The 12,665-nt window shown below is 36.6% G+C and overlaps 1 protein-coding gene across 1 annotated transcript in view; it reads right to left on the reverse strand.

Annotated features, from left to right (window-relative positions):
* The window catches only part of FAM189A1 (family with sequence similarity 189, member A1), a 91,873-nt gene that overhangs the window by 49,316 nt on the left and 29,892 nt on the right, over window positions 1-12,665 (reverse strand). The gene's annotated exons all lie outside the window — the stretch shown is intronic.

The raw sequence follows: 12,665 nt of genomic DNA on the forward strand, positions 1-12,665 counted from the left end.
CCTGTCACACAATATTGCTATCATATAAGAGTGGGCAACTAGATAATCTGTGTCTCTATATTGTTACATATGAAGAGAAATACAGAGTTTGAGAAGACATCATCTTATGCAATAGGAGAAAAGTTTAATAACCAGAGAACTTCAAATTCCATTACAAAGATAATTCAGTAGCATCACATTCTTAAAAAAAGTTAAAACTGCTTGTAAAACACATAGCTAGAGACTCCTGACTGCAAAATTAATACTTGCAAAGATATGGCCCTCGCGGTGTCTGAATGTAACTGTTAGTTAAATATTTAATTAAATGCATCATATAAGCTAAAGAAAAACTATCAGACATTATTAAATTTATACAACCAAGAAACACTCCAAAATGCCCATGTTAATGATAGGTATATCAAAATATTATGTACCAACACATTCCTCTATATTGCTACATGATCTTCTCAGTTAATACTACTAATATATTGAAAATTCCGCTTACAAATTTGAGAAATAAAATTGCCAAATTTGAAATGGTAACAATTTAGTGTGCAGACTGGAAATACTACCTCCCATGCAGGTAATATTTTCCTTATAACCAATGTCAGAAGAGATGTTTCACAACAGTAGGCATGAAGTTCAGATAAAAAATGGTTAAACTAGGTTAAGAACAGGTTCCGTGATGTCATTATGAGCCATCTCAAAAAATACTTCCTTTGTTCTTAAAACTTGCAATTTGATTTGATGCCACCTTTTCCTAAGAAAAATTATAAATAACTATGCCCTATTTTTGGGCCAGTAATGCCTTTTGGAGAATTGGATCTGTCTTATTCGAGACAAACAATCATCATACCTATCACTATTCCTGTCACCTTTCTCTTATGCTTTTCCAGCGAGGCAACTGGACCTACACTCAGCATGTAATACAGAACCTGATTCGTGGATTAGAGAGCCAAGGGGTCATCAGGCAAGGCTCACTTGCCTTTCTTAAGTCCAAAATATCCAGTGCAGAAGCCTGACAGAGTAGAGACATTAACTATTGACTACTAAAGTTACAACACCAAGGAGCTCTGCCTGGCCTGACATGCTGCAACTTCAGTATGAAGTGGAGTCCAAGGCAGCAAAATGGTATACCATGGTTGACATTGCTAATGCATTTTTTTCCATTCCCTTAGCAGCACAGTGCATGTCCTAGTTTGTTTTCACCTGGGGGAACATCCAATACACCTGGAATCATCTGCCATGGACTAATCCAGACTATACTGGAGAAGGGTGGAGCTCCAGAGGATCTTCAGTACATTGACAATATCATTGTATGGGGCAACACAGCAGAGGACGTCTTCAAAAAAATGTAAGAAGATAATGCACCTTCTATTGGAAGCTGGGTTTGCCATTAAGAGAAGTAAGGTCAAGGGACATTCCCAAGGGATACAGTTCTTGGGAATTAAATGGCAAGATGGACGCCACCACATCCCTATGGACATAGTGAATAAGGTAACAGCTATGTCTCCACCTACCAGTAAGAGACCCTCTTTGAATGTTGCAGGTTTCTGGAGGATGCATATTGCATTCATTATACAGTGAAACTGTGAAGCCTCTCTTATAAAGTAACTCAGAAAATAGTTTAATGTGGGCCCCGAACAAGTACAGACATTTGACCAGATAAAATACGAAATTGTACAAGCTATGGGCCTGGGATGTGTCCAAATAGAGCCAGAACATGATCTACACTGCACTTGAGGATAATGGTCTTACCTGGAGCCTCTGGCACAAAGCACAAGGGAAGACTTGAGGTCACCCCCGGGAATTCTGGATTTGGGGTAATAGAGGCTCAGAGACCAATTACACCCCACGCAGAAAGAGACATCAGCCACCTACAATGGAGTTCAAGCTGCTTCAGAAGTACTTGGCACTGGTTCCTGTATGAATCAAGACTTTATGCACCAGAATAGAGAAAGCAAGAGTTCCTTCTGATTTCTGCAGGGCCAGACCTGTGAGCTTGAGCTCAGTGAGCTTCAAAAGTTTCTTTTGGCAATGTGTTGAATCTTGCTGTTCTGTTTCTTATGGGCAAACACCCATTTCTTCTGCTGACTAAAGCAGAAGTAGAGCATTTTGCTGCTATAAAGCCCCATAAAGTATTTGAAGAAAAAGTTCCAAGGATGAATAAGCAATTCCAAAATGAGCCATCTTCCCAGAAATAATTTGCACTTTCACTTTAAACTGAATGTCAAAATATGACACAACCTCACACCAAGCACAACCGTGCAAAAGCTGACTCACTGAAAACTTTAGCTGTAAGCAATTATATGAAATATGTAGCATCCCTACAGCTTCAGTTCCTGATACCAAGGGGGTGACATACCTTTATGACTGGTATGTGGAAAAAAACAAGTAAATGCATAAGGCAAAATAACTACTGCATATCAGTAAATCAGAAGCACAGTAAAAAGGAACAGCACATATTAAATATGGTTCAAAGAGCAACTTACTACTACAAGGAGGAAGAAGTCTCTATATGCAAAGCAATTAAAGTCATAGAATCACTGAATGGTTTGGGTTGGTTTCAACCCTCCTGCATGAGCTGGGACACCTCTCACTAGACCAGGTTGCTCCAAGCCCCATCCAACCTGGCCTTGAACACTTCCAGGGATGGGGCAGCCACAGCTTCTCTGGGCTCCTTCAGAAGTCCTTTTTGGTCCTCCGAAATTGATGTAAATATTGTATCAGATGAAACCATACTTGTAAAAGCAAGTTTTTATTTCATTCCTCACACTTTCATTTTGAGATACATACAAAACAAGATCTTATTTTCATTGCTGGCATTTTAAACACTACTCGGTTTGGGAGTCAATACACTAACACTTAGAAAATGTTACCTTCTGTGTTGATGAAACATTACCCAACACTACTGTGCAGTGTCCTTTGAGAAACATGGGGAACTGACAGTTAAGCTTGCTTTGACAGATCTGCCAATCCTCTGTACTTGTAATACGGCAAATACGTGGTTTTTTTCCTGTTAATTCCTGTCCTGTAGTTCTCTGAAAGGTCATAAAGTCATCCTTGAATGAACTTTTACTTTTTTACATGATTGAAATATTTTGTGAAATGCATTTAACCACTGTAGTATGACATCAGATACTATAGACTTTTTCCAATCATGTTAAATATGTATGCACATATTTAATTTGGTTTAAAATATATGCATTTTCATACACACGTTTATCATTTGTGAAGAGCAAGAATGGCCAGAGGCAAAAGTGCTTGTCTCTGTAAACTACTGTATAAGTAGATTAAAAATTTGCAGCACGGCATTTTGCTCACAAAGCTTTGGCTTACATGGTCTTCATATAGTAACATTTATTATTGTTTATTCTACTGGATTTGTAGTTTCCACGACAGACATGCAGAAGAACACAAGCAGAAGCAAAACTGAAAATTTATGAGCATCAAGCACTATGAAGCAGTGAGATCAGCAATTGTGCCACTACTAAGTTAATACAAGATTATCTGGGATACAGCCACAATCTACCTGTTGGATCAGTCAGATCTGAATTTATTATAAAGATTTCTGACTTTTCTGGGAAGTCAGCTTCTCCACAACACACACATGTTCATATTTTTTCCCCGCAATGGAGACAAGCAGTTCATCTCACCTCACCAAGAGATAATAACATTCTTATGGCCAATAGTGAGCTCATGGGAAACTTGCACAAGTACCTCAAACATGGTACATTCATACCTTATTTCAGACTAACAGTTTATCTTGCCTATTTCACTAAATAATCTCGCCCCTAATAATAAGTATGATGAATTTTTAAGATCTGTTTACTGAGTAACAGGTAATGGTCTCTACATGCACATCCTCTTCCAATGGTCCCATCAAAAGCTTTGCAGAAACTCCAAAATATATCAACATACAATCCTACAAATAGAGGATTACTTCTCATTAAATAAAATAGTTGTAATGACAATGCTGTTGCTATTATTAAAATATTTTCAATTATTAGTATTATTTTTATCTTAATTATTTACTTGATATGTTTATATTTCAATACATCTGATCCAATTGTTTTCTGTATTCTCAAATAATTCATCATGTTCTGAATAAACACACTCAAATATTGCCTGCTCAAAATTAATTTAATTACAGATTATAGAATTAAATAGGCAACTCACACATAATTTTAAAATTAGTTCCAATTAACAAATGTATTACACAGAGATGGGAATCAAACTGACACTATCAACAAATGGTTTGCAAGTGCACGAGAAGCAACAAAATTTAGCTTCCTATTATTTGCCTCATAACAGAGATACTCCATGATTCAATTCTATCTCACCCAAATTTTTTTCTTTGCCAAGAAGAGACTGATATTAAAAAAAATCAGTATGTTATATCTGTTTAATTGAGCATTCCATGTCCTTTGCCTAAATTAAAACAAAGGTGTGAACAAAAATATTTTCTCTAGGTCTACAGCAATCTTTAATATTAAACAGGAAGAAATATTCCCTGATGTTTGGCACAGCATCAGCTTAAAATTTTAAGACTTTCATGTTATGAACTATAAATTATACTGTTTTATCCTGAAATATTTAAAATTATTCCAGATATTACTAAATTAAACTGCATTACCTCCAGATAAAATTTCTTTTGACTAGATCTAATGAGACTATAACTTTTTAAGGGGAAGCTGAAACCCTGGTATAAATATTAAATTACATTCAACTATTTCTAATTTCAAAGCTAAATATTTCAGATGAAGGTTCTAAAATGAAACTTGGTATACATTGTTTTATTGACCATATTACAATTCTATTAACTTTTTTCATCAAAAGAGATTCTGTAATTTAGTTAACTTATTACTAGTTGCTAGGTTCTATCTTAATTCCTGTACTTTATAAAATTTTCGGTTGAAAACCTAACTAGAACTTCAAAAACTTTGTCACTTCAGATAATAATAAAAGCTTTCTAGAAGAATCTAGCAAATCACATCCTCAAGATAACGATCTGACAGCTATTGACAGGAGCCCGATGCACAACAGAAAGGGGCACTGTGTGTTTCCAAAAGGATTTGCATCCCAAAGAACATCTATTTAAAGACTAGAAGTAGTCAGTTTCCTCCTGTATCATTGTGTAGCAATTAAAAACAATAAATGCAGTGATTTGATAATGCTTCCCAGGCTTTTGGAGTGCAGAGTGACAGATAACATATCAAAACAAATCTCCTCTAATACCTCACAATAGGTGTATTCCATTCAATACTTCTACATATTCCCTGTCATTAAAGGCAATTTGTACCTGGGTCGGCATAAATACAGGCTAGGAGGAGAATGGCTAGAGAGCAGCCCTGAGAAGAAGGATTTGGGGGTGGTAGTGGGTGGCCATACAGATTATTTCCTCAAGTGTGATCAAAGCACTGCAACACACAAGGGCCATATTCTACACGCAACATGTGGTTATTTCTGTAATGCTATATTGCAGCAATAGCAATTTACAGTTTATTTTAATTTTTTTAGGGAAGTGTAACAGGCGGCCTGACTTAGCAATAAAGCCATTGTGCTCTCAGCTCAGAAACATATATTAAGATACTTGTCAAAACTCTGTAACTTTAGCATCTATTAATTTTCTGCTATTTTGATCCTACTTAACACTTTGGACATCTATACCTTTCTGAAGTCCATCAAAATGAACAAGGAGTAATTCTAGGGAGCTTGGTAACCAAAGCATTTTTCCTCTGAAGCATAAACAAAAGCTACTATACAGGATCTTACAGATTGTGGAATACTTGAGATGTAATTTGAAAATGAAGGACTGGATAACAAGTCCTATTTGAAAATTAAAAGCTTAGTCAAAATAGAATTTTATTAGTTGCTCTGCTGGCTGTATCATCTCCCTACTATTCAATTAAATGGAACGGCCAGCTAAATAACTAATTAGAAATTAACATGTTTTTTTAAATGATTGAGTAGTCTAGCAACTTTAGAGCAAATCTACATAAGACTGAATTTATAATTTCACAGCAAGTGCATTAATATGGCCCTCCATATATACAATCTATTACTTTTTGCAAGTGTTACATTGCTGGAAGGATTCACCTCCATGAAACTATTGGTGAAATGCTACTCGATATAAATTAACCTTCCATAACATCTGTAGCATAATACCCCGAGGAAATTAAAGCTTGAAAAAAACAAAAAAACAACCAACTTGTGCTGCTGACAAGGACAGGCATCAAAAGGCTACACAGGCAGCCCTTCCTGGCAGTAGCATAATTAGAGAGAAGCAGGTGGTAAAGGTCAGATACACAGATATTTTTAATCTGCCTTTCTCAAAACATTAATAGCAATTAACTACTCACGTGGACTTATTATTAATGAACAATTGTGTGGTGTCTCTGAAAGCTATCACACAAGAATACTTGTACTTTCATCATTAAGGAAGAGTTCTGTCAGGTAAGCAAGGTCAGCAAGCCATGACTACTGAATTGTATCAACAGTACAAGAACATTTTCAGTCTCCAACTGAGTACAGTCTATTTCTGTTTGTGTTACTCCAGATTTCTGCAGCTTTTCTACCCAAATATTTTGCAACACTGAACAACTAAATACTGCAATATATGAGCAAATAAAATGTTGAACCATAAACAATTTTTCTCAATTTGGCATTCAGGTGAGTCTCCTAAGTAATTTTATGTCATCCATTTAAACCCTTCTGCAATGATTATGCTTTATACACTGTAAAAAACAGGGATCAACTGAATTCAGTGGAAGTCTCAAACTAGCAGCTGTAGGAATTCAGTAGGAAATTAATCACAGATACCAAAACAGCTTTGCTTCTAGATTATGTTTTGTGTAATGTAGAATACTGTGTCCAATTCTGGGCTCTCCAGTTCAAGAGAGAGTGGGAACTACTAGAGGAAGTGCAGCAGAGAGCAACAAAGATGGGTGGGGGATTGGAGCATCTCCCTTATGAGGGAAGGCTGAGAGAGCTGGGACTGTTTAGCCTGGAGAAGAGAAGGCTGAGAGGACACCTTATTAATCACTATAAATATCTAAAGTGTGAGTGCAAGGAGGATGGAGCCAGACTCTTTTCAGTAGCTCCCAGTGACAGGATGAGCGGCAACGGGCACAAGCTGGAACACAGGAAGTTCCATTTAAATATGAGAAAAAACTTCTTTATTGTGAGGGTGACAGGGCCTTGGGACAGGCTGCCCAGTGGGGCTGTGGAATCCCCTTCTCCAGAGATATTCAAAACCCACCTGGATGTAGCCCTGCGTGATGTGCTCTGGGTGATCCTACTTCAGTGGGGAAGTTGAACTAGATGATCTCTAGAGGTCCCTTTCAACTCTGACAATTCTGTGATCATTTTCGTATTGATACCCTACATGGCAGAGGTGTCAAAACTATTAGAAATGTGAAATAATAGTAGTAGGCGGATTTGCATATATTTTGTTCAATGTATGTATCTACAACTTAAGAACATACTTACTCTGTCACTCTCAAAGTTCATACCTGGCTTCCTTTGACTTTGAAAACCCTACAGCGCTTCCAACATTCTTGAGATTACATCAACTATCAGGGCCCAAAGTAATGATATTTCATTTTTGTAATCAGAAAACTAAAAACATGATAATTTATCTATTGTCTCCACACAACTTCTGGTAAAGCACAACTGCCTTACTCCTTTTTACTATTTTTAGAAACCTCTACAGCTGTTAATGAAACTACTGGAATTGAAACTTCTTTTTTGGATTTCCAGCATAAAATTATCAGCCTTACTTGTTTTTAAAAAATAACCAAACAAATCAAATACACTAGAACCCCCACTAATATCTCCATCTATTCGTTTAAGTAAGTTTTCTCCCTCTGAGTTTCTCAAAGATTTCACATTTCCTACTGTCACAAACTCCTTTTCTCTGTGGTGTGAATAAATTTGTTGTGGTATCCATACGCCAAAAATACAACTATAGAGTTTTACTCACCACAATACAAAGAGTAATAATAAATTTAAGGTGGTTTATATTTAATGTTTACTCTACTTGGAGAATTAGGGGCTTGCTTTCCTCACAAGCTTTCTCCACTTGACCTGTCTGCCTGCATTTTCATGAAGTATCACTCAAGAAAGTAAACAGTGTGTTCTCACAGCACATCTCAAATGTTTTACAAAATCCACATGAACAATTAGATCTGTTCCTTTTTCTTAAGATATAATTTTGTAAAATAAGTGACTTCAGCCTTTTAACATTTAGCCTTTAACATTTGTGGTTTTGTATCTTGTCTTTGAAATGCCTCTACTTTTCTTGTTCTGATATGGTTAAACATTTCTTATTCATCTTGTGAAACCACAGTCGTGCCTAAAATCTAAAGTTATAACCAACTCTCAGGCTTTAAGGGTACTTAATTCTTTCATTCCTTATTTGCTCTATGGTCAGAAGCTAAACATGGTAGAATTAAGAACTAGAAAGGGACTTGAATACCCATAACATGAAAAAATTCCTCAAGAATGAAAAGAAAGTTACTTTTAGAAGCAAAGGTAAAAACTGTGACATTTTCAGCATATAAACAAAAAGTGAACAATGAAGATGACTGCAGACTTCCTAGGAACAAATTAAGCATTTTACTGAAAGACAGACACATCTCTAAACAAAAAGAATTTATTTTCCTCAGTGCTTACAAAGGAATTGAAGCAGATGTCAGAAACCAAGATTAATTTCCTAAGGAGGGGGAAGAAATGCTGAAAGAAACCAGACTCACACCCAGAAAGAGCTGAAGAAATTAAGAGTGTGCAAAGGCTGCCAAAAACTCCAGGACCACATGGGATGCAGCCTGCATTTCTAAAGAAAGAGTAAATGAGATGGAAGAACCATTAGCAAATATATTTAGAAAGCATGTGACAACAGGGGAATTACTGATGGACTGGAGAGAGACAAATGTAGTACCCATACCACACTCTTCATTATGAGCAGCAGCAATGATACAGGAGCTGTGACAGTTTCATATTGCATGGTGCTGTGCTAGCATTAACTGCTGCCATGGCAACACAAAGCAATGGGAGCAGATGGGTCTGTTTAAGGGTGCTTGTTTAGGAAGGGGCAAGTGTTATGCCCCAGCAGGTTTTGTCTGTTCTTTAGGAAAAGCTGCTTGTGGCCTTTTAAATTTTGCCACTGGGGATAACTAATTAAAGATGAATGCTCAACAGAGGAGTCTAGATCCTGACGTGTAAGAAAGAGCTGGTGGCAGCTGGGCCAGGGTAGCAGAGAGCTGCAGAGAGACAGACCCAGGCAAGCAAAAGCCGTAAGAAGTGTTAAGCTGTAAAAGAGGACATAGACTGTTCATTCTAAATAGATATTTCACTCTGTGACACCTTTCCCCCCTGCTTTAGAAAGACTGATTTGATTCACTCCCTGTATTTTCATTGAAAGAGTTGTTTCTTCCTCTCCCAGTTCACAGCTTTACTGAGTCATTCTCTGTGTTTTTTCTTTCTTCCTCTTCTGTCAGGTATATTCTAATAAAATGGCACTAGGGGTAGGTTTTTCTGTCAGCTAGTTCCCCATACTAAAGAATAAAGAAGGGAATTGGCAGTCTTAGAAAACAAACAAACAGGAAGAGGTGAGAGGGCACACTTAAAAATCTAAATTATTTTTTAATCTACATGCAAAAAGCAATTTGGGATGTGAACGTCATCAATTTACACACACTAATTACAAACTTGGAAGACCACACTTTCCAGATCCTCAGCTCAATCCAACATGAGGTATTAATTACAGCCTCAACCAGCAATTCATACACTGGGAAAACATCACTTGGGGCAGGGCACACAGGTGGAAATTCCAGCCAACCTCTGCCTTCCCCACTTCACATGTACATGTGCGTACACACATAAAAGCTTCTTGGCAACCAGAAGTTGAACTAAGGTGCAACACTTAACACTAGGTAATAGACTGAAGAAATGCATCACCACCAACAGCTTAAATAAGAGGAAACAAGTCAATAACTGTGCTCCAAACCAATAAAGATTCAGAGGAGGTCCATTCTTGAAAGAAAACAAAATCCTCATAAGCCACAGATTCAAGGCATGGACATCTATCAAGAGGATTCAGATAGGAAAGCTGGTAAGATTTGACAGACTACTTTCTAGCCACCTGTTTTTCTAGGAGAAAATCCCCATTTATGATCCAGGCATAGCATCAGAAAAGGCTAAAGCCAGAAGTTGCATCCGGAGGTTGCAGGACTTTAACCTAAGAATAACATTAAGCTTTACTGCACAATTCAAGAGTTTTAGAAAAAACACCATTTATCTCACTGTGGTAATACCCAGTAAATAAAATGCCATACATTATTAATTTCCACAGACTGATCACTAATATCAAAATTCAAGCTGGAATGTGCGAGTGTGGCTGAACAGATAACTTCTATTTTCTGAATAACTGTACAAATATCATAGGGCCCATTCCTGTATATGTACATTCAAAATTACACACATCCTTCACAAATATTTTGAAATCTGCTTTCTGAGAAGAGCTCTAAGTAAAATCTGATCACTTGAATCTTCACAGAACAAAACACAAAAGCCAGCACAAGTACAGGCAAAACTAGTCGCTAAATACAGCATAGCTATATAAAATGTTTACAATTCTTACCTAGTCGTGTTATTCATCGAGGTAATTTAAGTAACAAAACCCTAAGAAATACCTGGTTTGCATACAGTTGGTTATTCAAGTATTTGAAAAATAAAATTTATGCATAGAGAATAAAAACACCTAATAAAAGGAAAGAGTAAACATTGTCATTGTCCTGCTTTTAACTGAAATTGAACAACTGCCAGAAGCTGAGGAAAGGTAAAAATGTGAAAGATCTACAGCCAACTTTTGTGGACTCAATCAAGATGCAGCTAAGAATGTCTAAAGCAGACCTGTTCAACTGCAGATCTGTTTCTATTCTCTTCAACTGGTTTTTGACAGAAACAGTAATATATTTTACATCTGCTTTCAAATTAATGTAACCATGAATACGGTTATCAATAAATACGTTTACCTCATTTTTAGATACTGTCTCACAGACTTTTGGTGTAACTAGTCACAATGCAGTAGTATGTAGATCTATTATAAGTCAGGATTGATAAGTTATGGTGCTTATGGCACTATATTTAAAAATTACATAGAAAAATCAGATATTCCATTGTGTGATTTCTTATTGGCATGCTTTTGGTTCACTAGGACACCTCTCTACTGATCTAGGTCCCCTTCTTCTCAACAGCTTTTGATCTCAGTCTCCCTTGTGTTGCCAGACTCACATTTTCATTCTTCCTTCCGGTCTTAGCCCTCCACCTTTCTCTTCCCCTTCATTGAGCATTCAGTTCCTCTCAATTTCTGTATTTTCTTTCCATGCTTGTAAACAGAGATCAAAGAAAAACACTCTACCCTCATTTTGAAAGCCTAGGATCACATTCCAGTTCATACCAGATCTAAGCAGTATTTACAGTTTGATATTAGAAAAGCTACTTTGTGAGACAGCATTGGATTTGGTTAGCAAGTAGAAGTGATTACAGCTTTCCAAGTTTCCTTCTGAAAGCAAGTGATACTCAGCACTCAACCATATTCCAGTTTATCAGAAAATTTTCAATGCTCTTGTATGTAAGATGTACTTGTTTTCACCTGTGTTTTAACCTTTAAACTAATGTTTCAACCTCAAAGAAGGTTCTTTGTCTAATAGCAGGGTTCCTAATGAACATCTTGATAAACCAATTCAAAGAATACACATGCTGAAATAACACTGCACTGATCAAGAGATGTTAAAGCAGAGTGATATTCTGCATCTCACCTCAGTATCACATAAGTATCAAAGCCAACAACGACATACAAAGTGACGGATGCCTTTAGAGTCAGCCATTCTCCTAGGGTGTGCATTTTTTTACTTTTCTTTTGAAATCTTGAGCCATTTATGCTAACATTATCTCTTCTCTACATAGATGATCTATTTATAATAGCTGCCAAAACCAAATCTCTGCTTGGAGGGGAAAAAAAAAGTGCAACTTTTTTTTTAATTCAAAAATTTCAATCAGATTTCATCTGAAGATGTAAATTCTCTTACCAGAGTTTAAAAACACCACTCATCACTTAGCTACTCTAGGACCTCAGGTTAAGTAATATGTCCAGGAACATGTCAAACATCACATATCACTGGGAAGAATACGGGAAACTTACTTGTATGTTATTTCTATACATTTTATGTATAATTTGGTTGGATTTGCTATACTGAGCAATTATATCTAGTGATAGGTGATAATCAATGAGGTTTCCACATGTGGAAATGTGCATATGCATTCATCCTGTGTATACATGAATGTATTTAAATTTTTTAGTAATTTGTTTTGTACAAGTACGGATCTTTTTCTACTGATTTTTACTAAAAAGTTTTTAACGGGACTTCTAGAAAGCAAATCTCTCATTTTGCAACAAAACTACCAAGCTGGCCCAAGATGAGTATTTTCTAACAAAGTCAGTTCAGTATTTGACTGATTCTTAGCACAGGTGCAGTCTGTGACCTTGCACAGCAGTTCACCCTTGTGCCTGATGTGCAGGTTCAGCTGCTGCTATTTGAGATGACTCCTCTTTTATTTTTCTTAAATGATAAATGCCCTATCTGCTTATTTAAAAATAACAAAAAACCCAAAACCAAACAAAA

The sequence above is a fragment of the Chaetura pelagica genome, unplaced genomic scaffold (genome assembly GCF_000747805.2).
Source record: "Chaetura pelagica isolate M959 unplaced genomic scaffold, ChaPel_1.0 scaffold222, whole genome shotgun sequence".
Lineage (NCBI taxonomy): Eukaryota > Metazoa > Chordata > Aves > Apodiformes > Apodidae > Chaetura > Chaetura pelagica.